General features: G+C 60.5%; 1 non-coding gene across 1 annotated transcript; it reads left to right on the top strand.

Annotated features, from left to right (window-relative positions):
• The first annotated feature begins 381 nt into the window (after positions 1-381).
• On the top strand, positions 382-453 carry TRNAA-CGC (transfer RNA alanine (anticodon CGC)). Its single transcript has one exon. It is a non-coding gene; the product is annotated as a tRNA-Ala (tRNA).
• The last annotated feature ends 10,555 nt before the right edge of the window (positions 454-11,008 follow it).

The raw sequence follows: 11,008 nt of genomic DNA, 5'->3' as shown, positions 1-11,008 counted from the left end.
TCGTGGACACAGGTGACGCACACAGGAGTGCTGCCTGCGCTGGCAGAGGTGACTCAGGGAAGGGGCTTGCCCCTCTCCATCGAGCCTCCCCTGGCAGGGCCAGAGCCTGGCAGCAGCGCCTGCAGCGACACTCTCCCCCTGACCCAATTAGCTGCAGAGATGCTGAAGGGGCAGCGCTCCGTGGCGTGGCCCTGTGCAGGAGCAGTCCCAGGGCAGAGGCAAGGCCAGCTTCCCCCACGGCCAGGCAGGAGGGTCTGAATGGAGTTTTCTGGGGAGGGTCTGAGGGCAGCAGGGCACAAGGGGGCTGTGCTTGTCAGGGACATGGCATGGGAGGAGAGGGCACCCCAGAGCACACCCCCCATCTACGTATGCCATGTGTAAGGGGATGTAGCTCAGTGGAAGAGCGCCTGCTTCGCATGCAGGAGGTCCTGGGTTCAATCCCCAGCATCTCCAGGAAGGACTTTTCTCCTCCATCTCCACCCCTTAGCTATGGTGCTAAGGGCTGCCTTGGCCAGGGCCCCTCTGCGGTTCTGTGGAGACTGATGCCATGCAGGGACGGGGCCTGGGTCTCTGAGCCATGTGTCGTTACAGCCTCTGGGCTTCCCCTGCTGCCACACAAGTCAGCTGGAAGAGACTTTTCCCAAGGGCTTGTTTTAGTTCGACCTGATGCCCATATGCAGATCTGCAAGGAGTGGTAAATACTGGAAAGCTAGGTAGAGAAGTGCTCCATTCTCAGCAGGTGGCTGGGTGCCTCCGCAGCCTTTCCTCCAACCATCTCGTGCCTGTTTTGCCCCTTTCTCCCTTTGCTGTTGGCCCTGTAGCAACCACAGGCTCTGCAGGTGGGCTTCTCCCTTGTGTTCTTGAGAGCAAGCTTTTGGCCAGGCAGGGAAGCAGCCATGGGATCAGGTAGGGACAGTTAGGATTTACAGTTGCATATCCATAATTAGTGATTGCAGTTAGTAAAGGCAGCAGTGGCCTGGTATTTCTCTGGCTTTTATAACCATGGAGATGCCTATCAGTTAGTTTCGTGCAAGGAACAGCAGAGTTTTGGTTAGGAAATGTGGGAGGGATCCTAAGCCATCGGGACAGATGCCACTTCCTCACTGGAGGAGCTGGCGGGGTGGATCTCAAATGTGGGCCAGAGAGCCCAGGAGGGGCAACTCTCCTGCCTTTGCCATGGCCAGACTGCTGGCGCTGGCTGGGGCTTCTCTGGGCCAGAGCAAGGAGGAGTGCAAGAATAAGTTGTGCAAGCTGTCCCACTGTTGCCAAAGGGCTGGTAGAGGTCTGTTGCTTTGCCAAAAAATTGATGGTCTCACGTGAAAACGCATCATTTTTGTCAGCTAGCTACTGCTGCTGTGAGATGGGATTTAGAGGGAAAGTGGCACACAGAAGCACCTCTCTAGTCAGCCTTCTTCCTTAAGGCATTTGAGACTGCTCCACAGAAGAACACTCTGTGGATGAGATGAGGAGCAAGGTCACAATATCTTGGCAAAAGTCATTGTCCTGCTGTAGATCAGACATGGGCAGTGAGCCAGCCCTTCATTGGGCTGTGAAAGCCCCATGCTTCATTCTCGAAAAGCAGTAGGTTTGAAAGCTGACCTAGGGTACATTGAAAGCTCCACAACACAACCACATGCTTTCACGTGCCTTAAAGAAATCTTCTGGTGAAGCGCCTGGACAACATAGCCTTTGGGAATGATGGGGGTCTACGCAAAGGCAAGAGCCTCTGCAGTGCTCACCTTTCGTGTTACAACTAACCCCAGGCTCAACCCCCGTTGGGCATTTTGGAATGGTCCGTCTAAGTCAGGAAGAAAAGCATGCACCTTCCTTTTTGCAGAGACAGCGTCGGTGGTGGGAGTTGAAAGAAAACTTGCCCAAGTAAAGAAGTAGCACCGAGTCAACTGGTGAACTGGTGTCACACTGGCTTTGTGCTCTCTTAGGGTGAGCCTAGAGCACTTTGTCCCCAGGTGCTCACTTTGGGTTGACAGTGTCCACTCTGTGGGGCCTGGGGGCACCCAGGAAAGCAGTCAAGGGCTCTGTTGAGCAGCAGAGCCCCAAGTGCATGCTCGTGGGGCAGACGGAGGGGTTTAGGGGACCTGAGCCCCGACAAGTGAACTGGTGCATGAGAAGGGTCTGTGGGGAGCAGGGGGCAGGCGGAGGCTGCCCAGGGATGGCAGAGCCCTTGGTGACTGTGCTCCTGTGACATCTCCCCGTGTCACAGTCAGGCGCTGGCACGGCCTCAGTCCCGCAGTGTGCAGGGGGACAGGACAGGGCAGCAGTGCGCAGGACTCGTGGAGGAGGACCCTGAGCGCAGCCCACGCCTTTCCCTGCAGCCCTCGGGCAGCCCCACGGGACCGAGGCGTTTTCCTGAGGCCTCCCCAGGTCCCACTCTGTGTAAGACATGAGGGGTGCCATTTGCCTGGGGTCCAGGGTGGCCGAGCGGGTGGGGGGAGGTGATGATGCGGGGCTGGGACAATGGTGTCCACAGCCACCACTAACCCTGCAGGGTCAAGGTGTCCCAGGAAGGGCTGGGACCCGCCACCAGGAGCACCGGGGAGACACCAGCATCACCTGCTCTGGCTCTGGGAGGGGCTGCCTGGGAGCAGCCTGGCCCCATGGTTGGGCCTGGCTTGGGCTCCATGGCCCAGCACAGCCAGGGGAAGGCAAGGACACTCCGGGATTGCTGGCATCACCCCCACTGGCTTTGCTTGTAAGAGGCACTCCTGGAAGCGGTGCCTTGGCAAAATGTGTTGGCATCTGCCCAGCGAAGCCCTTCGTCTGGGAAAGGCACAGCCACGTGCCTGATTTCTGATGTTGGTCCCTTGCCCACTGCAGCCAGGTGATGCCGGTGTTTCTGGAGGGCCCCCAAGAGGCCTTTTCCAGGGCATTTGCTGCTTGCTGAAAAACTGTTGCCCCGTGTGCCTGCGCAGCCTCCTTTAGGACCACTGTCTGCCCACTGTGGCGACACAGAGATGCGGCCAGGCCTGAGCGCAGGCTCCCCCTTCCCCAACGCTCAGCACCTCCTCTCCTTCCCACAGGATGGCTGAGAGACCCCCCAGCAACCCCAGGGTGGCCTGGGAGAAGGACAGGGAAGATGGAGCTCCCCAGGAGATCGGCTCCCAGACACAGCTCCCCGGCGTGTGCGTGCCTCAGCCTCTGCAGATGGGTGAGTGAGTGGCACCATGGAGCTGGGCAGGGATGGGGGCTGCAAGACCACCCCACTCTGCCGCACGCTCTCCCCTCCATGGCAGGCTGGGGAGGGGGGTGTCCCCGGAGCCCTGGGGGCACCGCGGTGCCGGCATGCCTGGGCCTGCTGTGTGCTCGGGGGCCGGCCTGGCACAGCATCCTTCCAGGAAGGAGAGGAGCAGAGGGGACCCGGCTCCCGCTCTGTGGCACAGGCTGGGAGGGGCAGCGATGCTGCGGGGCAGGGACCTTGCCTGCCCGTCTCGCAGCGAGTTCCTGATCCCGGCACCCCTGGGCTGTTTCCCCAGGTCACTGTGCTCCAGAATCACGCACGAGCTGTCGGGCACCTCTCAGCCCCGACAAGCGCAGGGGAGCTGGAGTCCGTGCAGCAGGCAGCGTGGCTGCACAGAGGGCACAGCTCTGCCACCCACCTCTGCTGCCTCCTGCCCGTCCCCACAGCTCTGCCTGCTCTTTCTTTCTCAGGGCAAGGGGATTCTGCCACCAGCTGCTCCGACGTGCGGAGAGAGGAGCAGGAAGCCCTGGCGTGCATCCAGGCCTTTCTCACAGGCAGAGGAAGGGTAACTACAGACATTGCCACTCGGGCTGCACTCTGCTACCACTGGCCGAGCCTCCCGCCGTCTCATGCTCTCTGTTTTGTCTCTCTCCTCCCCGCTGTCAGGAAGAAGCTCAGCAGCTGAAGTTTGTGGCCTCTGTCTGCACCCTCAGCCGCTTGGCCAGGCCACAGAGCTGTGGCCGGGGCAGCCCTGATGACAGAACTGCCGAGGCTTGCAGCGTCACTGTGGCCACGTGGAGGGCAATGGTCTCCAAGCCCAGCACGTCGAAGAAGGTGCTGTGGGAGCTCCTCAAGATGCTGGTGGAGCGGCCACTGCGCAAACCGTTCACCAACGTCAGGGACAGAACCCGCATCCTTCCCCTGGCCGTGAGTTACTGGATGAGACCTCCCTCACCCCCAGGGCTCTGCTCACCTGTCTGGGGCAAGCGGCAGAGCCCTCTGTGCCCTCTCCATCTGCCCATGATCCATGAGCGCCTCGTAGTACGTGCACACAGCACCCTGGGGCCACTGCCAGCAGGACAGGCTCTGGCAGCGCAACAGGGACGTCTCTGCAGTGAGAACCATTTCTGCGTGTTTTCTGTAGGCAACCAGGGCACTCTATGAGCTCCTCCAGCAGTGCAGCTGCTCGCAGGTGGTGAAGACATTTTTCTCCCACCTCTGCCTGGCGCTGCTCTTCCAAATTGGCTTCACAGCAGAGCTCACGCCGCAGGACATTGCGATCTTCCGGAGGGAATGCCACCGATGGGACCCATCCGCTCCCACCAGCCCTGTCAGGTGCTCCATCCCCGTCCCCTCGTCCCTCCCTTGGACCTGGAGCCAGGGCCAGGCTGCCGGTATGAGCCAGCCTTTGCTCTGCACACAGCTCAGCAGTGCAGACCATGGCAGCTTTGTTCTGCTGCGCTGGCTACGAACACCAAGCCCTGGTCCTCAGGACGAAGGGAGGCTGGGACATGCTTCTCAGCCCTGACACTCTCCACTTGGGAGTCATTTTACTGGCCAGGTGAGAGTCCTCTTTGCCCAGCTCTACACAACACAGTCCCCTTCCTCTGAGGTGCCAGGGAGTCCCCAGGCGTGCCAGGACCGCCTGCTGGGGCAGCAGCTGGTGTTAGCAAGGGTGAGAGAGGGTGCCTGGTGGGACCAGTCACCTCCCGGGGACCTGGAGTCCCCTCCCTTAGCGACTGGGCTCAGGCCACGCAGAGTGCCATGGCTCTGTCTGTATGCAGCTCTACTGGAGAGGGTTAACCAGGAAAGGGGCAAGATGCACAGGGCCATGTGCACGGGAGGAGCCCATGGGGACAAGCCTCCCGCATGGGCAGGAAATGGGATGTGTGGACAGGCCCTGACTTGGTGGTGGGAAGGGCGTCTTTGTGCTCTGCCACCAAAGGGAGCCTGAGGATGCCACACTGGCTCTGCAGAGGTGGTGTGCGGTGGGGAGAGACGGCCACTGGGTGAGCAGCTGCCACTGGCTGCGCCAGTGGAATGCCACTGTGGCCTTGCCCTGCACGTCCTGGCCTGTGGGGCAGCAGCTAGACTTTAGCGGTGCAATCGCAGAAGAGGTCTGCGGGATCAGCTGCATACTGACAGAGCCTCCTTCCCCCTGCTAGAGAGATGAGGAAGATTCCAACGCTTGACCAGTGCTGGATCTTCAACCAGCTGGCAGTGCTGCTCCACAGGGAGGACCAGTTTCAGGAGATCCCGGCCATGGCCTTCTTCACTGAGGTAGACCTGACGATACGCAGTGCCTGTCCTGCGCTGGTGTTAGCCCCCCTGGCTGTGGTCCGTGACTGCTGGGGGGTAACCCCTGTAACTCTCTGCGTTTTGTGCCTCCCTGGTGCCAGCTCTCGCTGTTCAATTGCTCCTCAAAGGCAGGAGCACAAGAGGCTGCAGAGGGTTCAGAGGGCGGAAGAGCAGGCGGGCGATCTGCATGGTGTACCCTGGGGCCCAGGGCTTGGGTTGAGGGGCCACGCAGGCTGCCTGTGGTCACAGCTACCCGCAGGACAGGCTTTGGAGGGCCATGGAGCACCCTGCTCTTGGCTGTCGGTGGGACCGAGCATGGCCTCGTGCTGCAAGGGAGCGCTGTAGGCTCTGTCCCTCTCTCATGACGTGTGTTCCAGCTGCTGGTCTGCACTGACTTCGCCAAGGAGGGGGACCGTGTCCTCAACCTCTTGCAGAGGTATCTGCCACATCGCTCCCCAGTGATGCGTTGGCTGGTGCTCAGAGGCCTCATCACAGCGTCTGAGAGACCCACGATGGTGAGTAGGGGACATACACACACACTTGTGTGACAGCGTGGGGGTGGGCAGAAGGCAAGGAGTAAGGCAGTGTCTTGGACTTTGTGGGCAATGAGAGGTGTGCTAGCTGGTCCCAGCTCCTCCAGATGCCTTCTTCCTCAGTCCGGCACGTTTCAGGCCAGGCCATTGGCTGTGCAGCACCAGGAGAAAGGCACCAGTGCCTGCCTGAAGGGGCTCCTGGTACAGGCACATCCCGGCTGCGTCAGAGAGAGTTTTTGCCAGGGCAGGTCATCGTTGCCCCACAAAAAGGGTGTTCTGTGCTTCTTGCAGGCAAGAAAAATGCACTCGCTGCTGCCAGACTTCATGAAGTGCCTGCAGGATGCCGACAGGGACAGCAGGGTGAAAGTGCTGATGGTGCTGAGGAACATCTTCCGCTACATGGAGAGGCAGAGAGCCCACCCCAGTACCTTGCAGCTGATGGAGATGCTCCTGCCCCTCTTTGATGATGTAAGGCCGGCAGGAGAGCCCAGGGCTCTGCCGCACATTTGTACATGGCCGCAGGTGTGATGTGTCCCTCTCCGCTGTGCCCACTGGTGGGGGAATGTGTACCTCCCGCCACGAGTCCTGGGAACTGTCAGCAAGTGCTGTGCTCAGGCCACTGTCCGCTGCACTCCCAGCCGCTCCGTACCGTGCTGAGCCCTTGCTGCTCTTGCTGCGGCTTAGGGCGGAGGTAAACCAAGAGCCAGGAGCAGAGCTGAGCCCAGGCACAGGCTGCCCCTGTCCATGCAGTTCTGCTGGGAGGACCTGAGCAACCCCAGGGCGGGAGAAAGAACGTCCCATGTGGAGGGAGAGGCACTGAGGGCCTGGGAGAGCGTGTGCTGCCTCTGCAGGACAGCCCTCTGCCCCAGCTTCCTCAGCAGCAGCCTGCTCAGCAGAGCCCCAGCTCTGCCCTTCTGCTGGGCTCGGGGACAGCTCCGCACAGAGAGGAGGAGGCGCCTTGCTGGGGCACCCCTGCTCATGGCCGGCTGCCACGACCATTGCCGAGGTCTCCTCTGCCCTCTTCTCTCTGTCCAGGAGGCCAGCCGGGTGCGAGAGCTCTCCATGCTCCTCTTCAAAGACATCATGGAGACTCTGGTGTGGAGTGACAAATGGAGGATGAAGAAGGATGTGCAGAGGAGCCTGCTGCCTCTCTTCTTTCATTTGAGTGATGAGGCACGGCAAGTGGCCCAGGTGGGACTTCTGACAGCAGCAGTGATTCAGGGGGTGGATGCTGACGCCCCACGGGTGGGCCTCCACACCTCTGAATGTGTGTCGCTGGCCTCCTGCATCCCAGAGGACAGTGCAGAGCTGCCCTCTCTGCCTCAGACCCACCACAGCCTTCAGCTGGGGGTTGTTCCTTTCCCTGGCTACACCTTCCCCAAAGGGGCTGGGCTGTGGTGGCATCTCCCCCTCTCTGCTATTTGGCAGGCCTCTCAGGAGACCCTCCTTGAAGCAGCCCAACTCCTGCACTGGGAGCGGCTCAGGTATCTGACAAAAACAGGGCAGACGTGGAAGATCAGCGAGTGCATGGTAAGCAAAGCCCCAAAGTCCCCAAGGGCCCGGGCCAGCTGAGGCCTTGTCCTCACGCACAGGGTATGGGGCACCGTGGCACACAGCTCTGCCCCTCGCCCACTGCTGCAGCCCAGAGCTGCAGCCTGGAGCTGCTCCTTGAGCGCACAGCCCTGACGCGCTCTTCTCCAGGCCCCTCTGCCCTCACTGACTCTTGCAGGCTGATGGGCAACCTGCTCACGCTGGGGCTGGCAGCAGCACAGGGGGCTCTCAGCGCCTCCCGACCACGCTCCGGTCCTGTGCTGCCTTCGCACCTCATCAGCACGGGGCTCCTGGCTGGGAGCTGTGACTGTCCTGGCACGGGAGGGATGGGGAGGGTATCCCTGGGAGGAGGGCTGGGCCGAACCTACTGGGGAGGGTCTGTGTCATCCCTGTACCCTTGTGCTCTCTCCAGCTGGCACGGTACAGGAGCAGAGCAGAGGAGTACGTGAGCCAGAGCCTGCCATACCTGCAGGACCCTCAGGCATCCTTGCGAGAGGTGGCCGTGAGGTTCATCGGTGAGCCACAACCCTTGGGGCCGCCCTCTGAACCCTTGGGTGCCTGCAGCCCCGACCGCTGGGTGCTGGCCTGAGCACCCAGGGGCTCCGTGTCTCCCTCTCCCATCCTTGCCCACGTGGACAGGCTGATGGGAGCTCTCTCTGGTGCCACACACCCTCCTCGGTGGTTGCACTGTGCTGCACAGGGTCAGACCTGCCCAAAGGGAGGAGGGCATGTGGCCAGGCTGGCGGGGTGGAGGGGAGCTGTGCTGCTGGGAGCATGCTGGGGAGCACGAGGAGTGATGGGCTTTGTGTACCTAGGGCTCGCCGCGCAGCATGTGAGGCCCCAGAGCGAGGATAAGCTGCTGGCTATCTGTAAGGGTGAGTGTGGGCAGCGTGGTGTTCTGTGGGCTGCTGGGGGTGGGGGAAGGTGCCCGAGAAGTGTGCTCCACTCCCTTGTGCAGCACCAGGCAAAGAGGGCCCTATGTCCCTCTGCGGAGGGGAAGGGTATGTGCGGGGGAGGTGGCAGAGGTGAGGGGAGAAGAGGCGAGGAATCATTCAAGGCACTTGGGGCAGCCTGACCAGCAACTCTTAGCTGCCCCGTTGGTCCCCCAGCTGCCTCGTGGTCATGGGAAGGCTGGTGGGCTGGTGCTGCCTGGGGAGAACGCCTGGGGTTTCTGCAGACACAGGGGCTGGATCTCCGCTCTTTCCTTTGCCAGCCCTTCAGCCTTTGCAGAATGACAGCCATCGCTCCGTCAGTGCCCTGGCGACACAGACCAGCCTGCTGCTGAGGCCTCTACTGGAAAGGTCCCCATCAGGATTTCACCTACAAGGCCTGAGCTACCGGCTGCGCAGCAGCTGGGGCAGGTGGAACCTGCTTCTGGGATGTTGCTCTGAGCAGAGCTAGAGCAGCAGATTTCATCCCAGGCTGCTCTGCTCCCTGAGGACCCACAGCTTTGTGTGCCGGGCAGCCGGGCTCGTCCCGGTCACCTCCCCTTGCCTGCAGGGCAGCTACCGTGCTCAGGCCCATCCCCTGCCCAGTGCTGCTCCATCAGTTCACCCCTCTGTTGCGTTGTCACCAAAGAAGCAGCCCTGTTTCTTCACCGTGTGTGTCTTTTCTTTGGGGAGACAGAAGCAAGGGAGAAAACTCAGCCCCTACAAGAGCTGGGCTCTCGTCATGCGAGTGCTACAATGTCCACTCTTCCCAGCAGCCCATGGCAGTGCTCTGCTGGGCCACCAAACACAGAGGAAGCTCTCCTTAAACATCCCAAACTCTCCACAGGGCTCAGGTATCATGTGGATGGGGGTGGCAGGGGATGGTGTGAAGCTCTGGACCATTTCAATAATAATCGGCTTCAAATTCAGCCCTGCAGTTTCCCACCTTTTGTCTCAAGAGCTCTGCCCTGCCACTGAGGGACCCGAGGGCAGAACATGGTGGGTAGTCCTCCGAGGTGGAGTGGGAGGCTTCAGTTACTCTTCCGGAGTGCCCCATTCTATTAGAAGATGCAGGAGGCTCTTCCTCCATCTGGCCTCAGTCTCCACACCCCAGAAGAGACAGTGACCACGAGGTCTTGCCCCTTCCAAAAAGAGGCAGAGGGACCGGGATGCGGGGCAGGGGGATGCTGGCCTTGTGGGAGGATGGGATTCTGCCTTGGTGGTAAATCCCTTATTCTGCCACTGCCTGTGCGAGGGAGGGCACAGGGTTAGCCTCTTGAGTGCTCTGGATGGAGGGGATGTGACCGAGCCCAGGTATTCCATGGCCACCAACACTCTGGCCCCAGCTATGCAACCTGCTCCCGGGCCCCAGCCTGGGCTCAGCAGCAGGGTCCTAGGACAGACGCAAGCCGGCCCTCTCCGAGTTGCTGCAAGTATTGCCTCTTCCCAGCAGGTCCCTCTGGCAGCTCTCAAGCAAAAGCCTCTGCAGAGCCCCAGGCTCCAGCGGGCAGCAGGCCCCTGGGTGGCTCCTCAAGCGCAGAGGCAGCCCCACTGTCAATGACAAAAGCCCAAGGCAATCCAAGGTGCGGTGCCGGTCAGGCCTTGGCTACTCTGCCTCCCACATCGGCTGTGGGGGCAGCCAGCGGCTCTGCACGTCACAGTCCCTTGGGCTTTCCCTGCATCGGCACTGGTCGCCTACAACCAATGGTTGCAGGCCCTCAGGGGTGCACCCTTTGGGCATGGAGCACCTCTTCCCAAGAGCATATTTCCACCTGCATATCTCCTCAGCAGTCTCTCCTTCCATGTCTCCTCAGCAGCTTCTCCTCACACCTCTGGCTCCTAATACCTGCCCGTCTCTCTTAAAGATGCCTCAGCTAGGGCACCATGGGCTCCTCGGACTAGCTGAGGACTTTGTCTGGGAAGGGTTGCTCACGTGTCTTTCAAAGCTGGCTGGGAACAGTTGTCCCTGGCCCAAGGCAGCTCGTGGCCTCCTCCCACACAGACCACACTTGTCCTACGAAAACTCTACTTGTAGGAATCTAGCTCAGAGAGAGACTTTGTTCTCTCACACACGCACGGGCAGCTGTAGGGGAAGCACGTCCGCCCGATGCATGCGTCAGGCAGAGGCGTCCCCGATTAACATGAGTAAATGCCTGCTACACATTTCTTTGCTTGCAAGCATTACTATCTAATGCTCTCTTGATTGGCTATACGTCCAAGCTAAAGAGCAAAGAAAATGGCCATTTCCACTGGAAAACTTTGCAACTTCTGACCAGATCTCCCCCATTTGAACTACTGGAGAGCCAGGCAGGACTTGAGGAGTACCTACAAAGTTCCAGGACTCCTTTTTTCTTCTGCCTTAAGACAGTGATTAGGAGGAATGGAGCTAGTCTTCCTGCTCCTGATTGGCTTTGACCTCGACTCATGGCCGCCCCTGGCTACCTACAGCCTGCAATCTTCGGCCTAGTACCGATTCCAGTCTCTGTCACCAGCACGTTGAG

The sequence above is a fragment of the Rhea pennata genome, unplaced genomic scaffold (assembly GCF_028389875.1).
Source record: "Rhea pennata isolate bPtePen1 unplaced genomic scaffold, bPtePen1.pri scaffold_26, whole genome shotgun sequence".
Lineage (NCBI taxonomy): Eukaryota > Metazoa > Chordata > Aves > Rheiformes > Rheidae > Rhea > Rhea pennata.
Note: the sequence above shows the minus strand (reverse complement) of the source record. Positions and strands in the feature narration are given on the sequence as shown.